A 17,958-nucleotide genomic window follows, 5' to 3' on the forward strand; every position below is an offset into this window, starting at 1 on the left:
TTCTTTTCTTGAAGGCCTTTCATGTTCTCCATTGTCATCTGCAGGTGGGTAGATTCAAATGACCTCTTCTTGGGTTCCATTTCTATCTCTTTTATTTTGATTTTTTTGTGGTGCTGGGATGGAGCCTTGAACATGCTAGGTAAGAGCCTTACCACTGAGGTGTTCTTAGTCCTCCAAATCTTGTTAGGGTCTTCTTCCTTTCTGCTGTTTGGTTACTCAGGGAACCTGGACCCTGCTGGGCATCTGCCTATCACCTGTGCCAAGCACTCTGGCTGCTTAGTCAAGCTGCCTTGCTTCCAGACTGTCTGGAAAGGGGGAATGGGGAAGGGGTTAGTCCAGAGAGCATGGAGGGCTAAGTGTCTCTTAGCCTAAGGCCTGAGCAAAAGTGGGGTGTTCTGAAAATAGCCTTTGTAGCTTTGTGGTATGATTACAGACCTTTTTAGGATTAAGTTATTGTTGCAAATAAATTCCTTGGGACACCCCCTCCTCTTCAATCTTAGGACAGATTGTAAGAAGCTGCACTCGGATGGCTGTTGCTACATAGTTTTGGGGTAGACAGCAGGCAGCTTCCAGTCCTGGACTGGCCTTTGTGGCATCTCTACTTTATGTTTTACAAATTCTAGGTAGAAGTATGTCAGTCGTGGAAACTTGACAGCCCATTTGTCTGTATGTTGAAGTGTCCTGAAATCAATGTTTAGTTAGAGGAGTGTTTGTTCTGTCCATGGGTGCTGAGTGCCTTTCATTTGGATTTTGACCTTTGCTGAGCACTTCTTCATGAAGACAGCAGCTCTTCCCCACAGCCCTGCCATGTTAAATCATGTATCTTAACTTGCCACCTAGGGAAGTGCACTCCAGGTGCAGATAAGGAACTTAACTTTGAATATACGGCCACCCAATGCTGAGTGGACATTCGGTTGAACAAGGTGATTGCTGGCCTTGTGGCCTGTTCTTGAATTTAACCCAGTCACTAGAGAGCTCTAAGTCTGATATGACATAAGTCAGGAGCGTCACCTTGGTGCCAGTGGACAGTGTTGGTAGGTGCCATGCTGATGGATGCTAAAGTGAAAACACCCCCTTGCACCTCAATGCTGTAATTGTTACTCTGTGATTCTTGGGCACTTTTTTTTTTTGTCCTGAGGTGAATGTCACTTTGCCCAAACTGAAGATTAAATTTTTTAAGTATGATTACCTTCCGATGAGACACATACCCTCTAGTTGAAATCAGTCCCCATCATTCCCTATCATCTGACATTGGCTTCAGTCAGTTACTTCATCTGCCTGGCTCCTGGGGGCATTTGAATCCAAAACCCTGCCTTACACAATGTCATGATCAATTTTATGGGTCAACTTGTCCAAGCCACAATACCCAGATTTTCACCACTCTAGATGCTGGTATGACGACATTTTTTATATGAGAGTAACATTTAAAATTAGTAGATGTTAAATGAAAGATTACTCTCATAATGTGGGTGGGCTTCCCCCCCATGAACACCTGAAGAGAGAAAGACTAGGATCCCCCGTGGAAGGGGGACGTCTGCCTCCACATCGCCTTCGGACTCAAACTAGAACATCGGCTCTTTTGTAAGTCTCCAGCCTGTCAGCTACTCTGCAGAGCCTCCATCTTCATGTGAACCAACTGCTTAAAGCCTCTTTCTCTCTCTCTCTCTCCTGGTTTTATTTCTTTAGAGAGCTCTAGATAATTTCTACTAAGACTTTTTATAGAGAACTTCAGGGGCAAGCAGCTGGCTGGCTTGTATTGTCTGGATAAATGTACTGGCATTGATAATGTTTTCTCCTTTGCATTGTCTTTTTTTTTTTTTTTTTTGCAGTACTGGGGTTTGTGTTGACTTCAAAAACTTGAAACCAAATCCATGTCTTACCTTTAGCAAAGAAATCCTGCTAGACCTGCAGGGCAGTGGTAGGGACATCCTTAGGCATGGAGGCAGGAAACACCAGCATCTGTGGTAAGATCAGGCAGGGCACTTGGTTGGCATGCTTAGTTTGAACCTATCTTGTCTCCTACATTTAGTATTAAATATCTTCTAAACTAGAGGAATAAATAAACAAAACCATAGTGTACTTTTTCAAGTACACACTTTTAGAATCATGATCAGGGAGATTTATTTTCCACTAAGCAGTTCAGTGACTGACTCCAGGGACAGTACAAAGTCTCCAATAGCCCACTGTAAGCCCATGTCATCTTTGGACACTGGTTTGGGGTTCAGAAACCTAGTCTTCATGGAGTCCATGTAAAGTTTGCATCATGTGACCTGCTTTGGTAACGTTTTCATTTTTTCTTTTTAGCCTCAGCTTTTTTTTTTTTAATTCACTATCCGCTAGTCATGTTCCTCTTTTCCTTTCTCACTTTTCTTGTGTGTATTTGGGTATTTCCAAACTGAAACTCTTACATGTTGCTTGTGAGAATGTACAATGGTAGAACCATTTTGAAAATACTTTGGCAATTTCGTAAAAAAGTAATACATACCTACCACATGATCTAGCCATTCTGATCCCAGAGAATTCTAGTCCAAGGGAAATAAAGGCATCTGTCTGCATAGACTCACATGTAAAACATCACAGCAACTCTATTTAGAATAACCCCCAACTGGAACTTCCCATCAATGGGTGAGGGGAGGAGGAGAATTGTGGTAGATCCATTGTATAGAATACTGTTCAGCAGTACAAATGAGTCAACTCTTGATACATACAACCACATTCAAGAATCTCAAAATAATTGTACTGAGTGAAAGAAGGAGGGGAAAAGGTTATATATTGTCTAATTCCAAATAGATATAATTCAGAAAATTCAAACAAATCCATTAGGACAGAAATCAGAGGAGTGAGTGCCCAAAGAATAGGGCAAAAATCTGTGGTCTCCAGTTACCAGGGACCATAGGTCCCATCCAACAGTCCTGCAAATATTAGAGAGTTGGTACAATGTCTTTGTGTCCTGGGGCTGAATATTGAGTTTCCAGATACCAAGATGTCAACCCTGACTCAGACACTGTTGGGAAACTGACGGTCAAGGATGTGAGAAATGGAGACTCAGTTAATGAGAGGAGATTGGGAGAGGGTCCTGGGCTTCTCTGATTCCAGGAGGGAGAATGAGAATTTTGAGGAATCCCTGGAATGGTGACGACCCATGTCCTTTAGCATAGAGCACGCGCCCACACTCTGTTGAAGGGTGGTGTGGGGATCCTGGAAGGACAGCATCAAGCGCCATGGTCAAGGGAGCCCCAGCCAAGGACTCCTGTAGCTCCTCTTGGAGCAGGTGCCAGGAACGGTGAGATGAGGAACATCCTATGGACCCTGGTAACTGGAAACCACAGACTTTTCCCCTGTTCTCTGGGTACCATGTAAGTCCCTATGTTTCTTTGACCCTACATGGGGGAGAAGGTCCCTAAACACATAATTGAAATGAAACTCCCATTAGGTGAGGTCTTGAGATCCAGATATAATTTAATTTAGAAGAAATAAAGTAATGCTATGTCCCTTGCACTCAACTTGTAAGTCAGCAGTTATGGAGGAAAGTGATTCCCAGTAGAAATGAATTCACATCAGGATCCATAGGGAATGCATTTGGGGGAGAACTGCCTCGATTCTGGAGGGTGATTCAGGAGATCACATTTTAGGACATGTAGGAGTTGGGCAGGGGCACCATCTGAAATCACCTATTCCTTTCCTTTGTCTGAAGTTTTTTAGTAGAATGAGATGACATCTCTTTCAAAGGACTTTTGGAAAGTAGGGTTCCTATCTGGCACTATTATGTAATCCTGAACTCTTTATTTATTTATTTATTTATTTTTGTGGTGGTAGGGATCAATCCAGGACCTCACACATATTAAGCAAGTGCTCTACCTCTAGGGTATGTTCCAGCCCAGTACTTTCTTTCTTTCTTTTTTTTTTTTTCAAATTGTATTTTATTTTATTTTTTTGGTCCTTAACTGGTGATGGTGTCTGTGTGATTACACAGAAATAATCTCAGATTATTTCTCTGAGATTTTTGCATAGTGGTTTCCTTTGTGCACAGAACAGATTTTGGCTAGAACTTTTCAGAATTGTACTGACAAGCCATTGTCTAAGAAGCCATGGACTATACTTTGTAGTCTGAAGAGAAATTATTTCTCCTAACATCTCTGGTTCACCCATTTTATAGATGAGGACATTGTGGTCAAAGAAGAAATTCTAGCTGGGTGCCAGTGGCTCATGCCTATAATCCTAGCTACTCAGGAGGCAGAGATCAGGAGGATAACGGTTTGAAGCCAGCCTAGGCAAATAGTTCGTGAGACCCTATCTCTAAAAAACCCATCACACATACACAAAAAAAAGGGCAGGTGGAATGGCTTGAGGTATAGGCCTTGAGTTCAAGCCCCAGTACCAAGAAGGAGAAGGAGAAGGAGAAGAAATTCTGAGCCTAATATAATTTCCTGGGTGGTTTGTTTCTGGAAAATCTTAAAAGCAGAATTCCTATTCATGAATGATTTTCTAGACTTTTCTAGAAATACCCACCTTGTGTCTGGAAAGATGGGTGTTGGAGTCAAAGAGTTTCAGGTTCAAATTCTGCTTTTGTCTCCAGTTACCCAGATGGCCTTGCTCTTAACCCTGAGATCCTCAAATTTTTCCTCTTCAGAATAGGATTAATCTATTCCATAAAGTTAAGGGAACACATAGGGAATGTATTTAATCCTTTATATGCTTTTTTGAATAAATACTGTTGGGTGTGTTCTCTGTAGCAGTGAGAAAGACAATTGGTAAGGCCACAAGGGTCTCCTAGATATAAGAATGGCGTGTGGAGCTCAAGGGTTGAGTCAGACAGCCTACATTAGAGACACCTCTTGCATATGTTAGGAGAGCAGGTGGGTATTTCTTTCCAGCTCGGATAGAGTCATGGAATTTGAGTGTCGTGGGCACCTGGATGGTGTCTACAGCTATACAGTTAGATAACAGATCACCCAGACAGGAGACAGAGAAGAGAGAAAGACTTCAAAAAGAATCTTGAGCACTAAAACTTAGGGACTGGACCAAGAGAAATAGCCAGCAAAAATAATGGAGAAGGCATTCTCATTGAGATTTGAGGAGCATTGGGTGGGTAGTACATTAGAAGCTATGGGAAGACACAGGGGGACCAGCCTGTGGGGGGCATATGGTAGACACTCAGTGAACATGAGTCTCCCCTTTAATGGAAATAATATCGTTCATTCATTTTAGGGCTTTCAAAGGATATGACATTGCCTTTCATCCCAGCATAAATTCTATTTTCAATGGCATTCCCTCCCTTTTATATGTCTTTCAAGGTTGAAATATAGACCCCTTGAGGAGCTGAGGTTTGGTCACCCCTCTTCGAAAGCATACATTTACCAGCCTGCAAATCCACCATTGAAAGATTTCTCTTTTTTCACCGTAAGTTCACATGATTTAATTTGCCTGAGTAACCTGCTGTTCCAGGTTTTCTTAAGAGTCCTGACATCTAACAGAGTAATTAATGCTTTAGGCTTTTAGGAACTGTTTTAGGTTTTTATTAATCACCGTTGTGATTGAAGATATGAATTATGAAGGAGTTATTTTGGTAGCTGGATTTCCCCCTCAGAAAAATTTCCGTATTTGTTCCTTATGAACTCATAGCCTGAAGAAGAAAATGGACGATGTTCCTTGGGTCCCAGGCAGGCATTCTCAGTGATCCTGAGTCAGGATTACCTTACGGTATAAGAGAAGTGTGTTTGAAATTGGTGGTTATTTTTTCTTTCCCTTACTGTGGTTTAATTAGAGAACCTCTGTCTCTGTCCCCCACGATGTGGATTGTGTGAACTGCTTAAAGATATGTGAACGTCAGAAGGAGTTTGTGGGTTTTGTTTGGTGCTCCCATGATGACTCATTCCTAGCCCCTTTGGGATGAATTGGACTATTCTTTTGGGGATTTTCCAGGAGACAGGGGCATCCAGGTAACGGGAAAGAAATAGAAATCTATCCATATGATTCTATAAAGGGAAAAACATCATGGATTTTCAATACTGTGTGAATGTGTTTGAGAGCAGCAAGAAAGAGAATGTGGGAAAGGAACTGATGAGCACAATCTAGTCCTTAGGATTCCACTCTGAATTGTGTCTGTGGAAACACTGCCCCTGTGGGCATCCGCTGATGCCCTGGACGGGTGCAGCTCTGCACAAATGCCCATCTTTGCACATGCGCCCTGCTCCCTGTTATCCCGGCCATGGCAGTGAATGTAGACTTGTCCTGTGCATACAGGAAATTTTTCTCCAAGTCTTTCATGCTGACAAGAGAAGACTGGCTGCTTTCCTCCCTCCATACAAGGTTCTTTTCAATGATGAGAGTGGTTTTTCTGTGACTCTATTCTTTGAGATGACAAATAAAAGAGAAAGTAGTTACACCAGCGGACAGATGGAGGTGGCCACTCTGTGAGGATCCCATGCTTTGGCTTTTGAGTGAAAAATACCTGTTATTGCTCTCACTGGTAGTTTTACTCTTCCTAACTGGCTGGGTGGGAGGAGTGGGGGAAGGGAAGCAAGAGGTGGGTTGGGCAGAAGGAGGTCCATTTGCAAAATGCACAGAGGAGGGCCTCAGGTCCAGCAGCAGACTTCTACATAGATAAAGGAAGGAAGGACCCAGGACCCAGCAGATGGGCCACCCCTTCTCATTCTGCAGTGGCTTGCTGTGACAGACTTCTAATCTGATGGTATTTTCATCTTAATTTACTCGCAACCTGTTTTTTGTAGGTAACAGCATTTCTGACAAAGGTGATAAATTTGCTAACGCTTAACATTCAGATTTCTTCCTCATCTGAGTGTTATATAATTATATATACATTTGGGCTCAAAGGTCCCAGTCGAACAAATTCTCTTCACACAAGTACCAGTTGAGAGCCCATTCTCTCATTAATTTTATTTGACATTTATGTCAACATTACATTCCTAGCCTAAAAGGAGAAATCACAAGAGTACGCAGGGGTGTATTTTAAAGTGGAGTATTTAGTTTGGCAGTGAAAAGCAGCCAGCTCAGTCTGCTGAAGCACAAATTTCTAAATTAGTCAATAGAAAGTGGTGTAAATGCACTAAATTTAAATTGTTCGACAAAGTGCTAAATGCCGGAGCACACGACTGTTTTGATATATCTAACATTTTTCCCTCCGGGGCTCCCAGAGTTGACTAAAATGGGTGTCTCTGGAAAATTCACTCAGGAGCCCTCAGAGGTGTAAGGAACAGTCCGAAAATAAGTCATTTATGGTGTCAGGAGTGGAATTTACTTTCGCGAGACATTGCACAAAAATCAAAGAACTGATTTCAGAGCCAGGGGCTTAGCAGGTAAACACAGTGTAAGTGTTCAGCACCCCGTTCTGCAGAATGGAGACTTTTCTTATCCTGGGGATGAGAGGCCACAGTGAGCCCATCCTTCGTCAGGAGCTATGGTATTTGTCTGATCAATTGCCCTTGCATCCACGACATCACTTAGGGCTTCCAAAAGTAGACAAATGCACCACTGGGCTTACTAACCCTATTAGATACTGTTGGTGTCCTCTGATGCAGGTATTAGGTTGAATTTCAAATCAGTTAGATCCCGGGAAAGAGGAACAGAGTTTACCCTTACCAGCAGCCGGGGGAGGGGGGCAGTTGTTCTGGGTTCCACGTTGCTGACTTCCACATACTTTGTGGCTGTGTGCTCTGGAGCAGAGCTTTGTGCTTGGCTCAAACATGAGGTGCATGCTGGGCTTTTGTTCTGCAGAGAATTCACTAGCACTGGGAGGACTTGCCTTTGGCTAAAGTGGAGCATGGGCAGTTTGGCAAGCCCCCTCTCTGGTCTTCATTCTAGTAGTCATCTCTCCCCGCCACTTCCCCAGCCCAGCCCTGTACAGGCCCCAAACAAACCCTCCAGCTCCCTTCTGCTGCCTTCATCAAGTGACTGGCCACCAGCTGACCTATGAGCCTATCCACAAGGTTATCACTGCAGTGATTCTTAACTTTGACCTTCTGGAGTCAGTATCTTGACCCTTGGTGGGGCCCCTTGGTGGGCTGCTGGAGAACTAGGGATTTATCAGGGATGGCTCAGGAGGAAGGACAGTGTGATTCATGAAGGAGAAACTGAGTCTGGTTTAATCTTTGAAGTCAGCTTAGATGGCATTGATATCAGTGCCCCTCTTTGGCCTGGAGGACTTTGTGATTTCCCTTACCTGCTCATCGGCTGTGGTTATTATCATGTTTGTGTACGATCAGCTGGTAGTAAGATGCTTTATTTCAGAGTTCCAGGATTCCCTTCCTCCACCATAAAGGCACAACATGCAGAAGAACTCAGACATTCATAGTTTTCTAGTTGTGAAAGCAATTCTGAATGTCCTAGCTGGAAGAGCCTTGGAGGCCTGGGGCTACTTCTGTACCCATAGGTGAGCCTAGGAAGGGTGAGGGCCAGGCCTCCTGACATTGGCCAGTCTTTTCTCCCTGGCCACTGCCTTCAGGATGGTTAGGAAAGCTTCCCATAGAATTGACAGCATGGGGATGAAGAGTGGTCAGCAAGGAGGTTCCAGCCCTGTGGAGAGGAAGGACCCTTTGCGATGGCAGAGTCTAACCCTGGGCAGTGACAGGGTGTAGGCATCCCCTCAATGTTTGCTGGGTGGAAGATGATTAGAGGCACCAATCAGTCTTCTCCATCTGCCAGCCACCAGACTGCCAGGCATTTGTCACCCCAAGAGAAGCCCCAGATCTTAATAGGGAAGTGTTCCCTGTGTAAATAACCACAGCCCTGCAATTAATGGTAGTTAACTAAAACTGCCAATCCTTTGGGACACACCCAGTCACTGATGCTGGCTGCCCAGGGCATCCCACTTTTCAACCAGGAAGTGGTGAGGGTCTGCTGTGGCCTAGACAGGAGGACTGAGTAGGGTGTCAGGGACAGGGGCCTAGATCAACAACAGTCACAGTCACAGTGGACTTCATCCCATTGCCTCCAGTCTCCATAAATGACCCCTTTGGTACCAGAGACCTTTTTGGATCAGAGGCCCCCTTCCTTTGCAGCCTTGAGATCCAATATGCACAGTCCAATTGTCCCCTAATTCTTGTCCCACTACTTGTCCATCTGGCACCTGGCATGCTGCTGGGCCTGGGAGTGGGAGCTCAGGTCATGTCCGGGTGTGATTTAGAGATGGGTTGTGGACTGGCTCTTTGGATGAAGGCCCTTCTCTAAGGGAATGTTCAGAAAGCAACAGGTACGGCTAGTCTGCTGAATGCTGCTTTATTGGCATTTGGCTTCTCACAATATATTTTTAATATACTATGTATGCTGTATCTGAGTAAATCAGTAGGTATGTTTTGAAATTAAATATTTGCTAAGGGCTAGGCTCTTCTTGTGTTAAATTATTGATAATAAGCTTCACAGATACTGTATGAGACTTGATGATATATGATTTTTGAGTGACCTGCCATTTATTAGACTTTATCTGCCAGTGAAATCCATTTCCAATTCAGACCCTGTCTCCTCTGGGATTGCTTGTCAGAAGTCTATTCCCAGGTTTCTCCTTATTTCAGGGAACTAGCTCTGGCTCAGCACCTTTTCCAGGGTGGTTGATCTAATCGAGGCCTGATCCCTTATCTCTTCTCATTTCCTTTAGCAGGACTGTTAAACTGGAAGTCCATCTTAGGGACACTCAGAAGCCTGTGGTGCCCCACCCCTTCCCCCTTTTTCTGGGATGGCAGGATGTGGTGAACACCCCCCAAGCCAGAGCCCAGCCCTAGGGTCTGCAGGCAGAGCAGGACTGCCTCCATGATCAGGCTCAGGAGTGCTCCCCATGCCTTCCTTCCCCTCTGCCAGGGGCTGCCAGAAACCTCTGCACTTGACCTCTGTGCCGTGACCCCCCAGCAATTAGAACTCATTTCCATGGCATAGAAGGCCACTGAGTCCCAGAGGTCTTTGCAGCCCCCTTCCTCCCTGACTTTTCCTGACACAGGTACCTGCTTCTGGCTGCTGTAAGGGCCAGCTGGCGGGGGGACTCTAACTTGTCATCACAGAAATAAAATTTGTCACCTCTGTGTTCCCAACCTCTGTTCTTTCATGTTTAATCAGCACTCTGACTCTTTATAAACATGTCAGGGTTTCTATTTTTATTTCCTAATTAATTCAGAAAAGGAGCAAAAAGACATTGCTAATGGAAGAAAAGGAAAGGGACAGGTAGGACTGAGAGTGGCATTTGTTTTTTGTTTGCAGAAAGGCAATTGAATGAAGATGTGAGGAATTGCCTGGGGTCTGCTAGTATGCAGGTGATTTTTAGTCTACCTTGAAACTGGTCAGGATGTGCAAACGTGCCTAAGCTTATCAGACACCACAGGAGCCTGACTTCATTGCCTAATGATCAGTGATACCTCATTTTCCCACCCACGAGGGAGAAAAAGAATTTCCACATATATTAATTTTTAATTATTTAAAATTTGTTTTTAGTAGTACTTCTAAAATTATATTCTCTGAGTACATTAAAGCTAATTTAACCTTTGTCTTGATGATTCAGAATCAGCTTTATAAACATCTAGAACTGTGTACTTTTGCAGTTTCAGAACCCTAACAATCTCAGGGGTGTAGTATTTTAATTAAATGGGTGTTTCCAGGCTGGGGACAGTGGCTCATGCCTGTAATCGCAGCTACTTATTAGGTGATGGAGATCAGGAGGATTGCAGTTCAAGAATAGTCTGGGCAAAAAGTTAATGAGATCCTATCTGAACAAACAAGCCCGGCATGGTGGAATGGGCCTGTGATCCCAGCCAATTCAGGAGGCACAGTAGGAGGATCATGGTTAATGGCTGGCTGGGACCAAACGCAAGACCTATCTGAAAAATAATCTAAACATGAATGGCCAGAAGTGTGGCTCAAGTGGTAGAGTGCCAGCCTAGCAAATGCAAGCACCTGAGTTCAAGCCCCAGTATTGCCAAAAAAAAAATTTTTTAAAAAATGAACATTTCCTCCATTCCAGTTATTACCAAAAAGGCTAAAATTATTAACAGACATGAGATGATGGAAAGAGTTATGAACTTGGAGTCAAAATTGTAGCTCTAATTCAAATTTAGTCAATGATTACCTATCTTTCTCAAATCTCTTAACTTCTCTGGGCATTTGTTTCTTCATCTATGAAAATGAGGAATTATGATTTTATGATTAAACAGCCATGCTACTTAATAATACCGGGTGTCTTAAAAGCAATTGAATTTTAGGATAATTTATGTATTTATGAAATGGCCCTAAATCCCTAATAGTGTGTTGGCTTTGAAGCTCTCCTCTACCTTCCCATGGCTAAACATGGGCCAAATCTGGCCCACCGCTTGTCTTTGTAAATAAAGTTTTATTGGCACACACTATACTCATTCCTTTCCATTGAGGCTATTTTTGAGTCTCCATGGGTAGTTGAGTAGTTGCAATGGAGATGGTGTGGTTCATGATGTTTAAAAGGATTACTATCTGATCCAGGAAACATCGCCAACCTCTACTTTATTCTTAGCCTCACATTTTTCGTTTCAATTACTCTCTCTCCAGAAATCTGTTTGAATGTACCTTGTCTTCTTCTAGATGAGGCCAAGAAGCCACATAACACAACTAGTTAGAATGATGTTAAACATCAGAGCCAATAGGTTTTGAACCAAGATTTAGGGCCCAGTCTTTTTTTTTTTTTTTGTGGTACTGGGATTTGAACTCAGGCCCTCATCCTTGCTAGGCAGGTGTTCTACCACTTGAGTCATGCCACCAGTCCTATTGTGCATTGGGTTTTTTTCAAGATAGGGTCTTGCAAACTATTTGCCTGGGTTGGCTTTGAACCAAGATCCTCCTGATGTCTGCCTCCTGAGTAGCTAGGCACCTGGCCAAGGACTTTCTGTAGAATTAGCAAGTGTAACAATTACAGATTGTGGTAAGAAGCAATGAAAGATACAAATATTGGGGCCAGTTCTGGAGGCGTGACATTTACAGAGGCCTACAAATCCAGAGGAGCTCACTATGCAAATGGCAGAATGAAGAAATTCTAGTCAGGTGCAAAGGCCCTGAGGTTTGACACATTTATGGAAACAGAGCATTGTAAATGTGTGGGCATTTGTGGCACAGGCAGGCTAGCCTTGGAGGAGATTGGATTGCTTTTAGCTTCCATGGGAGCCATCATCCAGTTCCAGGTAGGATCAAGTTTCTGTTCAGAGCTATCCTTTTGCTGTCATTTTTAGAATGGTTTGGAAGCAGGCAAAAGGTTCAGTCATGGAAGCCAGGTGAACAATGTCTCAGGACTCATTTGAAGTGAAGTACAGAGAAGGTAAAGAGGAGAACTCTCTAGTGGGTTGGACTCGAAGGGGGAGGGAGCCGAGGTCATAGGGTGCTGACATTTGGGAGGTAGCATTTACTAGGATGGGACACATTAGGGGAGGAGACAAAAAGACTTTGGGTGAATGATGCAGAAGAAATTAAAGATGAAAGAGAAACTAGTTTTAGGGATATACCTAGATGTCTGGTCCTTTTGCTGCCATTTTGTTCCACTGTATTTGTGCCCTGGGTCATTTGTTGGTTAGCGGTCACATACACACACCTGCCTTCTCTTTCTTTTTTCCATTTATTCTCCTTTCTCTGTCTCTTCTCTCTGACTCCTGAAGAAGAGTTTCCAGGTCAAGGGCACAGAATGTGCACTGAGGCTGGTGGGGGGAGCTTGGGATGTTTACAGAAAAAGTCAAGTCGAGGAGGAGGAGAAGGAGAAGAACCATAGGCTTCATTCAAGGGCTTTAGGGACAGGAGATGTTTGGAATATGTAGCTGTTGTCACATGCAAACATGAATGACTCCTGGATAATGTCATTTTCCAAAATCCAGCAAGATGAATGTAATTTTCACTTTATGGCTTCAGTGTCCAGGAAGATTGGTGTGAGTGAGAACAACACCACTTATTAACCTAAAGTAAATTTCTGTGATATGGCCCATGTCCTGAACCAGTAATATCTGACAAAGTAAAATACTAAAGGCAGTGTCTTGTGATGTTAAAAGCTAAGCATTTGTTGGATTTAAAAAAAATTTTTAAGTTATTTCTTCCCTGTAGGAAAGTAAAGAAATGGTGATAAAATAATAATTAAATGCTGACAGTGTTAAATTTCTACCCAGCACGAGCAAGCAGCAGTTTTATACCAAAACATTAGGTCATTTGAAGAAATAAAAATCCGATTAAATACCTCTGTAGGATTGTCTGATTAGCCGTTCTTAAAAGCCGGTGACAGTAATGAAAGGGTGTAATTTGACAGCCACAATTTACTTTGGATATAAAAAAAAAAGGTAAAATAGTCTAGTTCATCTGTGTGTGGTTTTTATAGGGATTTTTTGTTGGTTTTTATTAGTGGGGTTTGTTTTATCAATCATGGCTTTCTCGTGGTTCCATCGAGCCCACCAGCCAGGTCCTATGCGACAGGAAAAATACGTAGTGTTACTGGGTGGCGGATTGGGGGCACAATTTAAATGGCAGCCTTTCTTTTCTTTTATTCCTTCTTCTCCACGGAGCAGGTTTTGTGTTTCCAGGGTTAAATGACCTTGACACATGCAGGTTTGGGAATGAAACGTCCTTGAGAGTTCTTCTCGTGCTTTCCATGTATTAATTTTCTGTGTCTGGCAGCTCCCAGCGTCTCTTTGTATTAACTCGCCTTGGCATGAGGGCTGCAGGCCAGATTTGACGTGAAGATGGAGTGGTTGTGTGGCATATGGTGAACACAGCCACCACCACTAATTACTCTCTCTCTCTGTGCGTTCTCCTTGACTGCTACTCCTGACCGTGGGTTTCCTGAGTCTTGAAAGTGTTTTACGTTTCCAGCCGCAGGAGGGTCTGCCTGTAGTAGATGTGGGACGAAGTGGCCTCTCTGGTTATGGTGTGACAGAATCATGGAACTTTGGACCTCCAAGAGGCCTGAGGGCTCATGCAGCCCAAAATCTTTATTTCAAAGATGCAGCTGTTGAGCCCAGGGAGGATACCTTGCAAGGGACTTTCAGGATGGAGTGCAGAACTGAAGTCTCCAAAGTCCCAGATAAGACTGAATTTGTCCTCTAATGTCCTACTTGGCAAAAGTAGGTGTGGTGTTTCCAGTGCAGCCATAACAGCAAACCATGAACTGGTATCTTAAAGCAGGAGGCCTCCAGCTCTGGAGGCCAAGAGTCCAAAGTCAAGGTGTCTGCCAGGCCATGCAGATTGACTGAGGGCTCCAGGGGAGAATCCATTCCACGTCTCTTTCTTACTTTCTTGTGCTGGCTCTGCTTGCCATCCCTTGGCTTGTGGCTGCATCACTCCATCCTCTGCCTCCATCATCGCACTGCCTTCTTCTCCCTGTGTGTCCCTCCATCTGTGTCTCTTCTCTTCTTATTAGGGCACCAGGCATGCAAGATTTAGATCCTACCTTACTCTGTGTGACCTCACTTTAACTAATTGCACCCATAAGATCCTGTTTCTAAGTAAGGCCATGATTCTGAGGCTCTAGAAATTTAGACTTCACCAAGTCTTTTTTGGGGACACATAACAGGTGAGGTCTGGTAAGACTTTCCCGTGGAGGGCATTTGGAGACATTTACCTGCAATGAGTCGTTGCCACCTTCAGCTGCACTTCCAGAGCCCGCTCTGTCTGAGGAACCTGAGTCCTTTCCATTCATTACTGTGATGGCCACACATAGCTTTCACTTTTAGCACGAGGGACAGTGTGTGAGTCAATCTAGGATTAGCCATAAAAAAAGATAAAGTTAGAAACAATTCAGAAACAAGACTCAAGTTGTGGACATTTATTTGTAGAGATTATTTGAGTTGTTAAAAAAAAAGCATTAAAATCCTTCAATTTGGAGAGTTGATTTTATTTATTTTGATATCTGTTCTGTAATTATTTATAACAGTAATTATAACTTAGAGTCTACAGTAACTAATTCTATATTATTTATTCTGCAATGTATTCAGCAATCACAATCAAATCCTATCTTTCTCCATCGCTATTATTTTTTTTCTCTTCTACTCACTCTAAATTCATCTTGAAGGCTTGGTCATTTTAATTTCCTTATACTCTGCTCAAAAATCCACAGGGCTGTCTGTCCACTTCCTGCCATTCTTGTCTCCTTCAATTGCCCCCTTGAATCTCTCTCAAGTGAACAGATCTACTTCCCTCCACGCTTGGCTCTGATTCCTCCTGCCATCTGAAATGAGGTCCCTGTCCCTCTCTGCCCATCTGACTTTACCCACCCTCCAAGGCTTTCTTCTAACACCCTTCCTTCACTGACCACACAGGGAGCAGTTGCCTCCTTGGGCAAGAGCTACAGAATGCTTGTCTGTGCCTCGTTAGGATCTCAAGGCACTGCCTTTTAATGTCATCTTTGCAAGTAGGGGCCCCACCTTCTCCCCCTGGTTCTGCCATTGCCATGTGGTTTGACTGTGCGATACTCTAGATGCTACCTCCTGCATGTGGTTCTGAGAATCAGATGAGATAGTATGTCAGAATTCTTGAAACTCATCTACAGGAAGTACTATTCAGATGTTTGTTACCTCACACGCCTCCATTTTCTCACCTGTAAGATGGACCGATTAATAATTGTACCTGGTAAAGATAAAGTTGGTAAGTCCCATAGGATAGTAGCTGAAATCAGTAATAGTTAGGGGTCCTTGTCGTGTTACCGTGTTCACTGTCGGTATCTTTGCAGAGAACTATGAACCCCTGGGACAGGGCTTGTTTTTGGAATCACCACACATAGGATGGAACCTGGAATTAGATGCTCAGCATAGGACCTTCCAGTACCTGGCGAGTTCCACTCCCGTTGCTCTACTTAGACACTTTTTCTCCCTTTTCCTGAGACATTAAAATCCCACTGATCACTCTTTAGCCTGGAAGTTCTTAAATGAATAGTAATAAACTCTCTTGACAGCAGGGTTAATTTTGACTCTATGGGAACTGGGTGAATAGATGAGAAGAAACAGAACTTCCCTGTAAATGACACATGGAAAGATGTTGCTGAAGATCACTCTCACACATCCCAAAACTTGCGAACTATAATAGTGCTGAATATTAGTACAACTTTTGGGTTCCTTTTGACTCCCTTTGAGTAATTCTTCCATGCACTTTCCTGCCACGTTCAAGTTCATCCATTCCTCTTTCTTACATGGATAGAAAGACAGAGATCCAGTTAAGGGCGAGGTGAGTACAGTTGAACTGAGCATCCCTTACCTGAAAGCCATGGGATCCAAAGTGTTTCAGATTTGGGGAAGATTCTGGAATATTTGCATGTACATAATGATAGAAGATTCTTGGGCATGGAACCCAAGTCTAAACATGATATTCACTTGTTTGACCTACACCTTGTAGACATAACTTGAAGTTGATTTTTTTATTAGCGTACTTTTGTAGCACAAGGGGGTTTCATTGTGATAATTCCATGGATGTGTACAGGGTACTTTGAACAAGTTCACCATCACTCGCTTTTATGCAGTATTTTTAGTGTGCCTGAGTTTTGACTGGGATTCATCACATGAGGTCAGGTGTGGATTTGGATTTTCAGATTAAAGACATTCAACCTGTGGAGTTCTTTCTTTCCATATGCAAATACTGAATGACCCTGATGCTCAGAATCTGTTGGCAACTGACTCTTTTCCTAGGACTTAGATAAGCTTACCAAGAATTGATGGTATGACAGTAAAATTAGTGATGTCTAATTCAGAGTAGTTTTCCTGTGAGAGGTTGAATGGGAAATGTTAAATTCCTGCTTCCTGGTTACAAGTGGAGCAAGGGGAAGGCACTTAAGGGCAGGGCCCAGGAGACAAAAGAGGGTCTTGTAACCTGGCACCAGTGGCTCACGCTTGTAATCCTTGCTACTCGGAAGGCTGAGATTGGGAGGATCAGCTATTTGAGGCCAGTCTAGGCAAATAGTTTGTAAGACCCCCTTCTCCAAAATAAACAGAGCAAAATGGACTGGAAGTGTGGCCCAAGTAGTAGAGTGCCTGCTTTGCAAGTGAGAAGCCTTGAGTTCAAGCCTCACCAAATAAAAGGGTCTTGTTTATTATTTTGGTGGTTTCATAAGTTAACATCACACACACACACACACACACACACACACACACACACACACACCCCTTCCTTCCTTCAGGATCATACCAATCTGAAGGTAAAACCAGAGCAGCAGTAATTATAATCCTCTTTCTCACAAATGCCATGTTCATCGTTGCATACACCTTCCTCAAGTATTTTTGGAGAATCCCTTCTGCTACCTTGTTTCCCTAATGTCTGTGAAACTAGGTATTGACTTTGAAGGTGGACAAGAACATCAGGGTTATATGAGGTCACTGTGGAGCTTCACACCTTTATTATATGAAGTGTCCTCCAAAAGGCTCATGCGTTGGAGGTGTGGTCCCTAGATGATGATGCTGTTTTGGAAGGTGGTGGAATCTTTAGGAGATGGGGCCCAGCTAGAAGAAGTAGGTCACTAGGGTGTGCCCTTGAAGGTTATGCCTGGCCCCCAGCTTCTTCCTCACTCTCTGCTTCCTGTGTACCCTGAAGTGAACAGCCTCTTCCATGACATTCTCCTGCTGCCATGTTGTTTTGCCCAAGTGTATGGGGGCTCACAATTGGGGACAGAATCCTCCGGAACCATGAGCCAAAAGAAACAATTCCTCCCTTAAGTTATGTCAGGTATTTGATCATGGTGACACTAAAATAACGACCATGTATGTCATGGAAGCACCCTTGGCAATGCTTGCCAGCCGTGTGTCTTCCCTTACTTCCTCTCTGCGGAGCCACCTTCTGCTCAAGCCAGGTGGCCACTCTGCAGTCCCAGTCTAGCTGAGGCTAGATCTGCCATACTTCCAAAGTGTCACCTCAGGACTAACTTTCAGCTAGAAGTCACCCAGACTCCTTTACCTGTCATTTACAGCCAGTTTCCTCCCAGTTAGTCCAGGGATAGGGTAAAGCAGAATTTCTGAACTAAGGCACACCTAGAGGCCACAAAGC

At 43.6% G+C, this 17,958-nt stretch overlaps 1 protein-coding gene across 4 annotated transcripts in view; it reads left to right on the forward strand.

Moving 5' to 3' along the window:
- The window catches only part of Foxn3 (forkhead box N3), a 373,081-nt gene that overhangs the window by 28,220 nt on the left and 326,903 nt on the right, over positions 1 to 17,958 (forward strand). The window contains exon 1 of one of the 4 annotated variants that reach the window (XM_074067351.1): positions 5,309 to 5,400. The exons of the other annotated variants lie outside the window; for them this stretch is intronic. The gene's annotated coding sequence lies outside the window, so the exon portion shown is untranslated. Of the gene's footprint in view, positions 1 to 5,308; positions 5,401 to 17,958 lie in introns of those variants that run through there. 4 annotated transcript variants of the gene reach the window in all.

This window comes from Castor canadensis, chromosome 3 (assembly GCF_047511655.1).
Source record: "Castor canadensis chromosome 3, mCasCan1.hap1v2, whole genome shotgun sequence".
In the NCBI taxonomy this organism is placed as follows: domain Eukaryota; kingdom Metazoa; phylum Chordata; class Mammalia; order Rodentia; family Castoridae; genus Castor; species Castor canadensis.